This window comes from Gracilinanus agilis, chromosome 2 (genome assembly GCF_016433145.1).
Source record: "Gracilinanus agilis isolate LMUSP501 chromosome 2, AgileGrace, whole genome shotgun sequence".
Lineage (NCBI taxonomy): Eukaryota > Metazoa > Chordata > Mammalia > Didelphimorphia > Didelphidae > Gracilinanus > Gracilinanus agilis.
This window is the reverse complement of record NC_058131.1, coordinates 661,778,675-661,791,947: the sequence shown is the minus strand read 5'-3', so window position 1 is coordinate 661,791,947 and position 13,273 is coordinate 661,778,675. Positions and strand designations below refer to the sequence as shown.

Below are 13,273 nucleotides of genomic sequence, written 5' to 3'. Positions count from 1 at the left end.
ACTACAGAGAATTATACATAGCATTTCTCCACCTAGTAATACAGATAATTAGATCTTATTTATGCCATTAAAGAGTCAAGCTTAAAAGACTATGAGTTTTCTTTCTTTTCCCTCTGTTTCTTATTTACCTTTTCATCTTTCTCTTGATATTTGTGGTTGAGTGTCAAACTTTCCATTTAGTCCCGGTCTCTTTTGTGCAAAAACTTGGAATTCTTCAATTTTGTTGAATGCCCATACTTTCCCCTGAAAGTATATGGTTAGTTTCACTGGGTAGTTGATTTGTGGCTGAAGGCCCAGCTCTCTTGCCTTTCTGAATATTGTATTCCAAGCCTTGTGGTCTTTTAGTGTTGAGGCTGCCAGATCCTGTGTGATCCTTATTGGTGCTCCTTGATATTTGAATTGTCTCTTTCTGGCTTCTTGAAAGATTTTTTCTTTAACTTGAAAGCTCTTCAATTTCGCTATTATATTTCTGGGTGTTGACTTTTCTGGGTCCAGTGTAGAGGGTGTTCTATGGATCCTTTCAATGTCTATATTGCCCTCTTGTAGAACTTCAGGGCAATTTTGCTGAATAATTTCTTTAAGTATGGAGTCCAAGTTTCTATTAATTTCTGCCTTTTCTGGAATACCAATGATTCTCAAGTTGTCTCTTCTAGACGGGTTTTCTTGGTCTGTCACTCTCTCATTGAGATATTTCATGTTTCCTTCTATTTTATCAGTCTTTTGACTTTGTTTTATTTGTTCTTGTTGTCTTGAGAGATCATTGGTTTCTAAATGTTCGATTCTAGCCTTTAAGGACTGGTTTTCGGCTTTAATGTTTTGGTTTTCGGCTCTAATGTTTTGGTTTTCGGCTTTAATGTTTTGGTTTTTGGCTATAATTTTTTGGTTTTCCTTTTCAATCTGGTCATTTTTGGTCTTCAGTTGTCTTGTCTCACTTTCCAATTGCGAAATTCTGCCTTTTAAACTGTTATTTTCTTGCCAGATTTCTTCCATCTTCCTCAGCATTTCATTTTTAAACTCTTCCATAGCTTGTGACCAGCTTTCATTTTTTGGGGGGAGGTTTGTATTTTTGTTTTCCCTCCTCTGTTGTCTGGATTTTCTCTGTGTAGAAGTTGTCCAGTGTTCCAGAGTTTCTCTTGATAGTCTTTTTCTTCTGGACTTCCTTATTGCTGGCCATTGTTAGCCCCACCCCTTTTCAGCTTTGTCTTTGCACTCAGGGTCTGCCTGGGCCTTGCAAGCTCCCGGGGGCTCCGGTCTCCTTGTCCTCGGGGTCAGGCCTCCTGGTAGACCCTGGTCTGCCCCTCTGCCCGAGGTTCCTTCAGCAGTCTTTGGGGCTGCTTCCACAGCCATGCTCCAGTCTGCAGGGGGTCCTCACTGGAGGTCCAAGCCTGGGCTGGAGATCGTTATTCAAGCCTAGGGCACTGCCTTTGCCTGTGCAGATGCTCTTAGGGCACAGCCTTCACCCCCGAAGAAGGTAGTGAAAGTCTGTGGGCTGGAGATCTTTATTCGCACCTGAGGCAATGCCTTCAGCGCTTGGGAAAGGCCATGTTTTAGGGGCCTTTGTCCAGGCCCAAGGCAGTGCCTTCATCCACGTGAGCGCTCCGGGAAAGTCCCCAGCCACTTGGGGTCCCTCGTCTTGCAGCACACAAGTACAGGCTCCGGGGCTGCCAGTGATTATCTGGTTGCCCCAGTCCTGTTTACCCACTTGTGCGGTGTGGGGGGTGGGGGTGGGGCGTCTTCCTCTCGCCTTTTAGTGAGAGCTGTTTCACCCCTTTATAGCATGGAAATGCCCCGATTCTGCGTACCTTCAATGCTGCGCCCTGTTGTGGGGTTCCTTTGTTCCTCTGGACTCATTTTTATTTCCCCTTGAGGGGTCCTGTATGGTTAGGTCAGGAGAGATCGAGCAGCTGCTCCTTACACTGCCGCCATCTTACCCGGAAGTGCCGATTTATCTAGTTCTCTAAGGCCCAACATTTTTATGTCTCCTCATTCCAAGAATGAGACAAAGGGCCTCTTGACCCATTTCATGAGTCTTCATTACCAAAGAATCTGTCAAATTGTAGCCAAGATTCTGATGATGATCTCTGCATTTAGTCAGACCTGTCCTCAGACAGTAGACAAGCCTATTAGGTTTGCAATTCAAGCTTTTCAGCTTTGGAAAACCTGCCAGAGCTTTTAATTCATTCTGAGAACCCAGGGTCACATCTATGTCATGAAGGGGGACAAAAGTAGGATATTTATGGTAAACAGTATGATATGTAAATTACTGTAGAAATATAGAGCCAAATAAAAACTTAGAAAGTAGTAGTCTAAGCTCCTCTTGAGCTTTAAATCTGTAAACCTATGAAATAATCCAACTCTAACTCCTAAATAAAGGTGAAGAAACTGAGGATGAGAGAGCCTCTTACTGACTGCTGGCTCCCTGGGTGTCTCCAAGGATTTTCCTCTCTCACTTCTGAAAGCTTATGGTATTAATATAAGAAAAACTTATGGACTGAGTATTTTTCAAAACCTCTTTCCCCTCATACAGAAACCAATGAGCTAAAGCAACAAGTGGATGAATGTAACATCCATGATCTTAAGTGGGGTCAAAGTTGCCTCACAGAATTCCATAGTGCCCCCCAGAACTCCAGGAGAGGGAACAGTTGGGGCAGTTAGAAAACTGAGTATAAAAGGCCAGATCACCCTACTTGCAGGGACACTTGGATCACACTCCTTGTGGGTTCAAGGGCTGGGAGGAAGAGTCAGATTACTCTTTGGTTAGCTCATCTCTGACCTCAAGGGCTGAGTGTTACATCACTGGTTTACTATGGGAGAATATTTCAATTGCAGCATCTTAACTAATCTCTATACATATCTTCAAGCAAGATAACCTTTCCATCTTAAACCTAGTTACATTAGATTAGGAGAAAACTTAGTGAGTGAGATAGAAGTTAAGTTGTTCAAAATACATTCCCCAACAAGTTCATTGAAAATTTTAGATAGCTTACCTCCCTTTCATTCCTAAAACCATTTCCCCTCACCCTGTTATCCTGAAAATAATTGCTTGTTAAGCTACTGGGCCTGTGTGAAGTTAAACTAGGGTATACTTTACCAAAGAAAAACTCCTTTCAGATAAGCATTGGTGCAGCTTTTTCCTGAGAGCAGGTTATCTATATTTGAAGTTAACTTGAAACCTATTCTATCCTAGGGTGTAGGGAATAATTTAAACAGTGAAAATTGAGAACCTTAGTGGGATTATTTCCTATCAATTTACCAGCTTGACCCTGAATTAACCAAGCTTGTACAGCCTCCATTGCTTGAACTAAAAAGGATTCAGTTAAACAGTTATTGCCTTCTGGTCCAACTGCTCCCAGTGGAGGGTGGCAGAGAGGAAGAAGAATTCTACTCACTCTTATCCCTCCCTCTTGTAAGGACAAGATCATCCTCTAACTGGAATCTATTACTAATCATTGCTAATCTGACACAATTCAACAGTTTGGCCAGCCAGCCTAGGATTTTTAAACAAGAAGAATTGGGTTACATCATGGCTAACTCCCTAAATAGGATGCTTATTACAATTGGGAGCAGTTCATTATTACTTTACTGTCTCTGGAAAGGTTTTTACAACGTATGGCTGATTTTAATACCCCAATTTTTTATGGAGCTGTTTAGAGTATATGATTCATGCCAATGGCTGACTATACACACTGGACAAGTGTTAGCTTATATACCAACTGGAATAGCAATGATAGTGACAGTGTTTGGAGCTTATGGGCTTCTGGAAAGTTCCTGAGATATACTTTTGGCAAGGCAGAAATTAACAACCCAGTTCTAGAGACATTGAAAGAGCAGGTGAAACTACTCATTGAAATTAATAAGCAAACAAGGGAAGGCAAGGAACTAGATGCTAAGACCATTTTACAGCTAGAATTAATTGAGGGGACAATCCTAAATGATACAAAAGATACAAAAAAGAAGGCCAAAGATACAAGCAATGAAGAAGATATTAAAGGGGCTGAAGCAGCTACTGTGACTATTTTACCAATTACAGACATGACTGTTCTCCAACCAGACTCGGGAATTGTACATGTCAAGGGGTACAAGCCATTTTCTGGAGGAGACTTAGAAATCTTAAAAAGGAGGTTCCCACAGTATTACATAAATACCCACAAAGCGATCAAGGAATATAAAAGGGTCTATCCTCTCTATAATCCACCTTTTGAAGATGTGGAGCTACTTTTAACTGAACTGTACAACCCCAGTGAAAAGGCAAAATTTATTGCAGAGACTAGGAACAACCCCAACCTAGCCTCTTGGCCAGAGCAATACCCGGACCTAGAACTGTTATCCCATGCCAATATGGCATATTTAAAAAGGTGTAGAGAGCATCTAGCTGAAGCAATGAGAATCCATGCACATCTCTTAAATTCATGGGGGATTCTTGGAAAATGGCTGCTTAGACAGAGCCAATCTTAAAACCTCTGCACCCTACTACACGAAGATAGAAAACAATGTGCTTCAAGAAGAAAGAGGACCAAATCTAACAATGGGACAGATGTTGTGAGGAAGATTAGATTAGTTAGTGATTAAGAATTAAGGTGTACCTAGCAGGAAGGAGCTGGTGCTGGGAATTCCAGGATGGAATAAAGGAGCAGGAAGAGGTGACTTGTACTCTGGGAGGGACTCCATTAGGGGTTAACACAAACTGTGGTTAGCCCTGGGAGACCCTACTGCTGGACAGATCAGCTCAGTGAAAACACTCCTTCTTGTCCCCCCACTATTTTTTTCCTCTCAAAGATTTTAGCCTCAGGGCAGATAAAGCAATATAAATTAATCCAATCAATACAGGATTAATCCCAACAATTGGACAGACAAGAAGTCTTTAGAGAGCAGAGAAAGTAACTACAAACCTCCATTGCTAGCTGGGGGAAGATCTTTCATCAAAGATGATTAAATACACCTGTTCAAACTAGTAGAACAGAAAAGAAAAAATATGAGTAAACAACAGAAAAAGAGAAAAGAAATGACCATTGACAGCTTCTTTCAAGGAAGTGAAAAGAGAGCAAATGAAATATAAATAGAAGAGGAAGAAGTTCCAACAAATTGGACACAAGCTTTAGAAGATCTCAAAATTCAATAAACTCAAGAACTTCAGGAATTAAAAAAAGCAATCAAGAGAGGCTGAAGACAATTTCAAAAAGGAAATATATGAACTAAAACAAAAAAAACAAAGTCTTAAAAGCCAGAACTGACCAGCTTGAAAAATGAAGCAAAGAAGGCAAAAGCTGATCTACAAAGAAAATCAGAACAGAAGAAGGATGACCAAAAAGCCAGGGATGAAATTCAGTCTTTAAAAAATAGAACTCAACAACTAGAAGCAAATGACTTTACAAGGCAGCAAGAATATATAAAACAAAATTTTAAAAATTAAAAATTTGAGGAGAATATGAAACACCTCTTTGATTCAATCAAAGATCTAGAGAACAGAGTTAGAAGAGGCAATAAGAATTATTGGTTTACCAGAACATCATGATAAAAGAAAAGGTTTAGACATCATCCTACAAGAAATTATCAGAGACAATTACCCTGACATTCTCAAACAAGAGGGAAAAGTGGAAATTGAAAGAATCCACAGATCACCTCCTACATTTAATCTACAACTGACAAATCCAGGAATATTATAGTCAAATTCAAAAACTACCAGACCAAGGAAAAAAATCTTACAAGATGCTAAAAAGAAGTCATTCAAATATCAAGGAACCACAGTTAGGATAACACAGGATCTGGCTGCATCTACATTGAACGACCAGAAGGCATGGAACATAATATTTTAGAAAGCAAGAGAACTGGGTCTACAATCAAGAATCAACTATCCAGCAAAACTGACTATATTATTGCAGGGGAAAGTATGGTCATTCAATAAAATTGAGGACTTCCAAGCATTCATAAAGAAAAAACCAGACTTCAACAGAGAGTTTGCTGCCCAAACACAGACCTCAAGAGAATCACCATAAAGTAATTAAGAGAATTGGGGTTGTGGGGGGGGGGTGGAAATCTTTTCTTTAAAGAACCCAATAAGTTCAATTGATTTGTACCCCTAGAATAAAAGAAGATATTGGCAAATATTAAAAATTGTTATTACCAACAGGGTGACTAGAAGAAGTTTACATAAAGGGAAAGTGACAAACTGTATAGGATGAAATGTCAAGACATATATATATGTATGTATATATATATATATATGTGTGTGTGTGTGTGTGTGTGTGTGTGTTTGTGTGTTTGTGTGTGTGTGTGTGTGTAAATATATACAAAACTAGAGGGGGGGAAAGAAGGTAATATTAAGAAAAATGGGAAAACAAACAAAATGGAGTAAATTTATATTCCATAAAGAAGCACATGGGGCCAACAGGGAAGAATAACAATACACTGGAAGGATAAAGATGTTGGAGAGAGGAAATATTTAATACTTAAGTGCATTGAAATCAACTTAAAGAGGGAAGAACAATCAGATCCATTGGGGCAGAGAATTGATTCATTCCCTATGGAGAAGTAGAAGGGTAACAAAAGGACTGGTGGGGAGGGAAGTAACACTAGGAAAGGAGAGGTTGGGGGTAGCTTAAAAAGAGACTAAAGAATAATAAGAGGGGAATAAGAAGGGAGAGGAGAGAAAGGGAAGTATCATAAGGGAGGGGATTTAGGGAACTGATTAAAAACAAAACACTGGTATAGAAGGAAAGAGTAAAAGAAGAAAGGACAGGACAAAGAGAGAGAATCAAAATGTCTGGGAATACACTGTTGATAATTATAACTCTGAATATGAATGGGATGAACTTGCTCATAAAATGGAAGCAAATAGCAGAGTGGATTAGAAACCAAAATCCTACCACATGTTGTCTACAAGAAACACACATGAGACAGGCAGATATACATAGAGTAAAAATGAAGGGATGGAGCAAAATCTATTGGGCTTCAAATGGGAAAAAGAAGGCAGAGGTTGACATCATGATCTCTGACAGAGCCAAAGTAAAAAAAGATCTGGTTAAAAGAGATAGGGAAGGTAATTACATCCTAATAAAAGGCAGTATAAGCAATGAAGAAATATCAGTACTCAACATGTATGCATCAAATGCATGGGGCTCTTTTGAGAAACTGAGGCAGGGGGAGTATGAGCACCCAAGCTTATATCTGGAAAGACTCATAGAAGCTGGAGAGACCATACTTGGGTTTAAGGACATGAATGAAGACAATATCCAACACATTAGGTGGCAATTCGTGAAGGGCAGTGCAAGCCCCATTCAAACATACTTCCATTTGCATTGCCCACAGTGGGAATCCCTATCTATTGAAGACCTTAGAAAAACAGCTTCTTATGTACATGAGTCTAGAGAAACTGAGCCCAAACAATAAAAAACCACTGAGAAAGACAAGGAAATTGTTGACTTGAAGAAACAGCTCAAGGAGGCAAAGAAGGCAAAAGAAACTGAAGAGATGAAAAACATGGCTTTACAAACATGAAATCAGAGAAGCCAGAGTAGACCAAAGCAATCCTATAGCAGTAACAACAACACTGTTAAGAGCTGTTTTCTTTGCCACAAACTAGGCCATATTGTTAAGGATTGTCATTACAAATCACAAATTAATTTTAATAACAGGAACAATTATAATAATAGAAACAGGAGAAATACCTTTTACAATTCAAGATACAATAACAAAAAAGACAGTAACATTAGATCTAGCAATAGTGTAAAGACAAGATGCTGTGACCATAACTGCTCTAGTTCCAATAGTTCCTCTAGTCTATCCAAGATGGAAGACTATGTGAGCCAAGGAGGTAGACCACATACTAGCTTATGAACCAAGGAAGCAGCATTAATTGTTGAAGTAAAGAATAAGAGTTATGACAGTGATAAGACAGGGAAAAGTGAAAAAGAGGAGCTGGGAGAAGAAGTAATAAATTATGAGCTTTTGATAAAAAACACAGTTACAAGGAAAAGACTGAAGAAGAATTACAGATGGAAAATGATATTATAGAATTAAGAGAGAGGATCTATGGAAAGAAAAACAGTAATTTAGGAAGTGATGATAGACAAGCATTTACACCTATAAAAAATCTCGATTTAGGCTTAATGGAAGTAGCATTAATCAATTCTGATAGTATTGGAGAAGAAACATCATTGCAAACATCAAATACTAATATTCAACCTTTACTATCATTGAATACATCATTGCCACACAAGCTGCAATCTGAAACATCATTACCTGATAAGATTGTGCATTATTTGAGTCAATCAATAGTATAGCACAGCAAAACAACAAATGCACTGAATTTAGCTGGATATCCCGATAAGAATCTCATAGAGACAGACATTGTCAATGAGGGAGATAAACTCCTGCAGACCACTGAGAAGGAAAGTACAAAGTTCTCAGATACAAGCACAACCTTTTCTCCTTCACTAGCTGGAGAAACTGAAGAGAAAGTGAAAAGTTAAGCTGCTTCACTAGCAAAGAGACCCTGCAACTGGATTCAACTACTAAAGAATTTTTACCAAGATCAACTTTGCAAGGAGATTTAAATCAAGACATTGCACATTTTCAAGCCTGTAGAACTCCAAAGAGAGCTGCCTTTGGAGTAAATTCTGAGTCAATGCATTTAAAGGAATTCAATTCAAGAAATGTCAGTACACAAGAGAGAAACATGATGACACAAATAGGACCAGAAGAGACATCTGCAACAATGACTTTGTTTCCTATGCAGAGTACACCTGATGTTAAGTTTCCTTCTACTGACACAGAGTCTATGGATCTGGCACAAGAAAGAGGCATAGACTCACAGGATTGGGATATAATCATGAATCAACAACACATTCCCAATTCAGAAGAAGAATTTTCTTTAATGCATACCTCTCCTGGATCTAACTTTGCACAAACCGGGCAAAGTATGTTCAGTGAAGAGCAAGATACTTTACCTTACTCATGATCTGCACAAACAAATTGGGAACCTCCAAAAAAGGTTATCCAAACAACAGAAAGGTAAGTACCTGGGGGTTGAGGCTGGGACAAGGTTTTCTTTTAATCTCTGCCTTTTTCTTTGTTTTCTGTCCATACACTGCTTTTGCCAACCCTTTTGAAGCTTGTTTCTTGCTTTTCAAACTTCATTCTCTGTACTTGGGCTTCTCTCTTCCCTAATGATAAGTTGAGGATGTTAAAAAATCCATTTGAAGGAAATGGGCAAAATGCAGCCAAGAAAAGGGAAGGAGAAAGGCAAGGGGGACTCTAGACTCAGTGCTGGAAAAGCTGATGGAGGTTACCTAATGCAATCCCCTGGTTTTAAAGATAAAGAAAACCAGACCCAGTTTAAAGGACATGCCCAAGATCAGATAGGGAGTGAGCTTCTGCTCTAGAATACAAACCCAGTGCTCTGCCTCCACCTACAGCATGGTTTCTCTACTGCACCTCCTCTGTCTCAACATCAAGGGTCTCAGACATTTCTCATTTCATTTTTCTTTTTTATTCCAAATTTCATGAAACCAAACAAACCAAGTATTTTCATGTACAAGGAAAAAGAAGTCTGTAAATAAATGAAACCACAAATCTCTTACATGTTTTGCTTATTTTTCTTCATATCTACATAATAAAGCTCACCCCAAAGGGTCCCAGTTTCTCCACACCCTCCCTGTGTCACAGAAGGTATAGTTCAGAATTCTGACATGTTCCTACAAATTAAGTGTGCATCTTTCAGTTCACTTTATGGAGGTAACATTCACAGTTTATACTTCCAGCATTAATAATTCTATCTGTGTATAATGTTCTCTTGGTTTCATTCAGTTCACTGTTCATTATCTTGTGTAGTTCTTTCCAAGTCTGAAATTTGCCTTGAAGGAAGGGCAATCAGTCAATCAATCAATAAACATTTAATTGTCTACTCTGTGCCAGGCTCTATACTAAGAGCTAAGGATTCTGGGATCAGAATCTAAGGGAAAAATGCAATTCATTCATGGGGCATAGATTGTGCAAATGAATGGAGGCAACCTCTGGAATGCTGAGCTCAAAAAAAAGCCAGTAGATCTGTCAGGCTAGAATGTGGAATACAAACAGAAGCTAAGTGGCTTACTGAACTGAGAATCAGGCATAGAGAAAGGAGGTCCTGGGTTCAAATCTCACTGTGTGACCCTGAACAAGTCACTTAACCCCCATTGCCTAGCCTTTACAGCTTTTCTGCCTTGGAACCAACACAGAACATTGATTCTAAGAGGAAGGGAAAATTGAAAAAAAGAGAGATAAAGTATAGATGGCTTCCATAGATACTTAGTGGATAAATGGATAGGCTTTAGGGGGTCCATGAAGTTGGATAGAAAAAAAACCAGACATCTTTCTTTTTACTGATCTGTAACTCAAATTTAGCATTCACTTTTTTTACTTCAAAATATTATTCTGTTGTCTCCAGTTTGCCAAAAGGAGTCCATGAAACTCAAAAGGTTATGAACCTCTACTCTGACAGCATAGATATATGCTGAGAATTGTTAAGCCAGGGAACAACATAGTCAGAATTGAAATTCTCTCATCCCTCAGTCTCCCACCTCCCATACTAACTTCAGAACAAACACATCTCTATGTTTATTATATTTCCTGTGTTTTTTTCCTAGTCGATCTCTTCCCAAATGGTCAAGCCTTTGGGAAGAAGATATACAAGACCAATGGCTTAGAGAAAGCAGCTTTGATGAAGCAGTAGAAATATGTAATGAAGCCGGTGCCATAGTAGCCTCCCCCAGAAATAAGACAGAGAATTGAGCTATGCAGGACATCATCTCAAGATACAAGAAATCAACCTTCCTTGGCATCTGACAGAAAGAAAGAGGGCAAATTCATCTATCTCGCCGTAGAGCCACTGGTCTATTCCAACAGAAAGCCTGGAGAACCTAATAATAAGGGTGACGGAGAGAACTGCATTGAGATGTTTCCTAGTGGCAAATGAATGACAGGCCATGTCAGGAATCATTTCTCACTATTTGTGAATTTGAAGTCTAGGTGGTTTGGGTAGTGTGTGCTAGGGAGATGTGTTGCTGTGGTTAGGGGTGGGGAGGGGGAATGCCAGGGATGATCATCAGGTGGAGGGCCATTGTACCACTCATAGCTAATAAATAAAATTTTCAATGCTCTGCCCTAGCTTCTGCTTCTCTAAGCATGAAACCTATTAATTCCACTACGACCTGAGATGGGAAAGGGGATATGATATGGCCAAAACCCACCCTGGGGCTCTATCTACCTTCCTAAAAGTCTCCAAGCTGAGTCCTACCTTTTCCTCTTGGTAGACGTTCATTAAATGCTAAGTGGTGGGGCAGCTAGGTGCTCAGTGATTAGGAGAGCTGGCCTGGAGTCAGTAGGATTTGGGTTTAAATCTGGCTTTAGACATTTTCTAGTTGTGTGACCCTGGGTAAATCACTTAACCTTGATTGACTAGCCCTTACCCCTCTTTTGTCTTAGAATTGATCCTAAGACAAAAAAAGGTATAAATTTAAAAAGAAATGATATGTACGTAGAGATGACTATGCCAGACTCTGCTCTTTTAAAAAGTCACATGATCTATATAGTCCAGATTGATTATATGCATCCTATCTGGTTCATTATCTGGATCAGCAGCAGCAGCTCTCAGACAGGAAGAAAGGAGGGAGACAATTTAGATTATGTAACTTCATAAAATTTATGTGGAAATTTGTTATTAAAATAAAAAAAATTAAATAACATGATTTTACTCTCCTAGAGCTTTACTCATTTTAATGAAATGAAATCCTTCTGAGATTTGTTTTATTTCCCATTAGTAAGTGGATCCCTTAAGGAGAGGGACTGTCTTTTTTTTTCTATTTGTGCACTTAGCACATGTTTGGCACATAGCAAGCATTTAATAAATGTATTATCTTTCATTCATTCATTCAACTAAGCTTTTCATTCAGTTAATGCCTACTTGGAATGTCTACTTCTACTTTGATGAATCAATAAAAAGACATTTATTAAGTTATTACTCTCTTCCAGGCACCAGGCTAATCACTAGAGAAACAGAGAGGAAATAGAAAGTCCCTGTTCTCATTGAGCTCACATTCTAAAAGAAGAAGTCAAAACACCCCAGTGACAAGATAGGATGGAAGATCCTGGTGGTCCAAAAGCATACATAGCAGTAACTCAGATGGCCAAACCAATCTCAGGGTTCATTGATATGTCAGATTATAATGCTTATGGGTCCAAAGCAGAGCTTCTTTACATGTTGGGTATCATAGTCCTCTTTGGTCAGTTGGTAAAGCCTTTGGATTTCTTTGAAAGTTATAAAATGCATAAAATAAAATACATAGAAATATAAAGGAAAACAATTAAACTGAAATAGTTATCCAAATATTAAAAATACAAGTTCATAGTCTCTAAGTTAAGCCTAGAGGGTATAGGGGAAGTGCTGCCCCTTCTACCTTCCACCTCTACCTTTCCTTGGGGTGGGAACCAAGAGTCCCTGCATTAAAAGGGAGCTTAGAAGCTGATTAATTGTGCTATAGAGCACAAAAGATGATAATGGGATTCATGATTTCAGGAAGCTTCCTATTTCATGAAAGGAACACAATTTGTACTATTAGGCAATTAAAAAAAATAAAGTATTTGCCCTGAAGGTATGCGATGGGATTAAGTGCTGAATTGTAACTTTCCAAACTCCTGTTACTATAACCCAGTCTAGTTTTTGATGTTTCTCTATGGAAATGAAAATGATACTCAAATGAATGCAAAGATATACTTACTTGGATGGACCTCTAAGTTTCCAGCTCCTTAATCTACTTAAGTCTTGAGGCGTCCAAATGTTAACTCCACTTCACCTCAGTTCCACACAGGGATGGAAACTTAGGTGTGTTTCTAAGCAGCAATAAAGGAAATGGTAGATAACAGGAGACTGAGATAATGGAGAGAGATAGTGGGTATATTTTGCTGGAGAAGGTGGTATTAATGGATTGATCTTGAAGAAGAGAAGGTTCACCTCTTCATCTGAGACTGAAGTAAGATAGAATGGAATGGGTGATGATGTTGTGAGATGTTGAGAAGGTGAAAAGAAGGAGTTCAGGATCAATAGCCTTTATATTCTCAATAAAGCATTTTTGATTGTGAGGAGAAAACACTAGCATCCAGAAACTGGGAAAGTCTTCTATAGAAAGTGGAACTTGATCTGAGATTCAAAGGAAATCAGATTCTAAGAGGTAGGGGTAAGGAGGGAGAGCATTTCACACCTGGAGGAGAAAGCCAGCATAAAAAAAATGGTAGACCATCA

General features: G+C 38.9%; 1 pseudogene; it reads left to right on the top strand.

Annotated features, from left to right (window-relative positions):
* The window catches only part of LOC123234326, a 35,092-nt pseudogene extending 24,088 nt beyond the window's left edge, over nucleotides 1–11,004 (top strand).
* The last annotated feature ends 2,269 nt before the right edge of the window (nucleotides 11,005–13,273 follow it).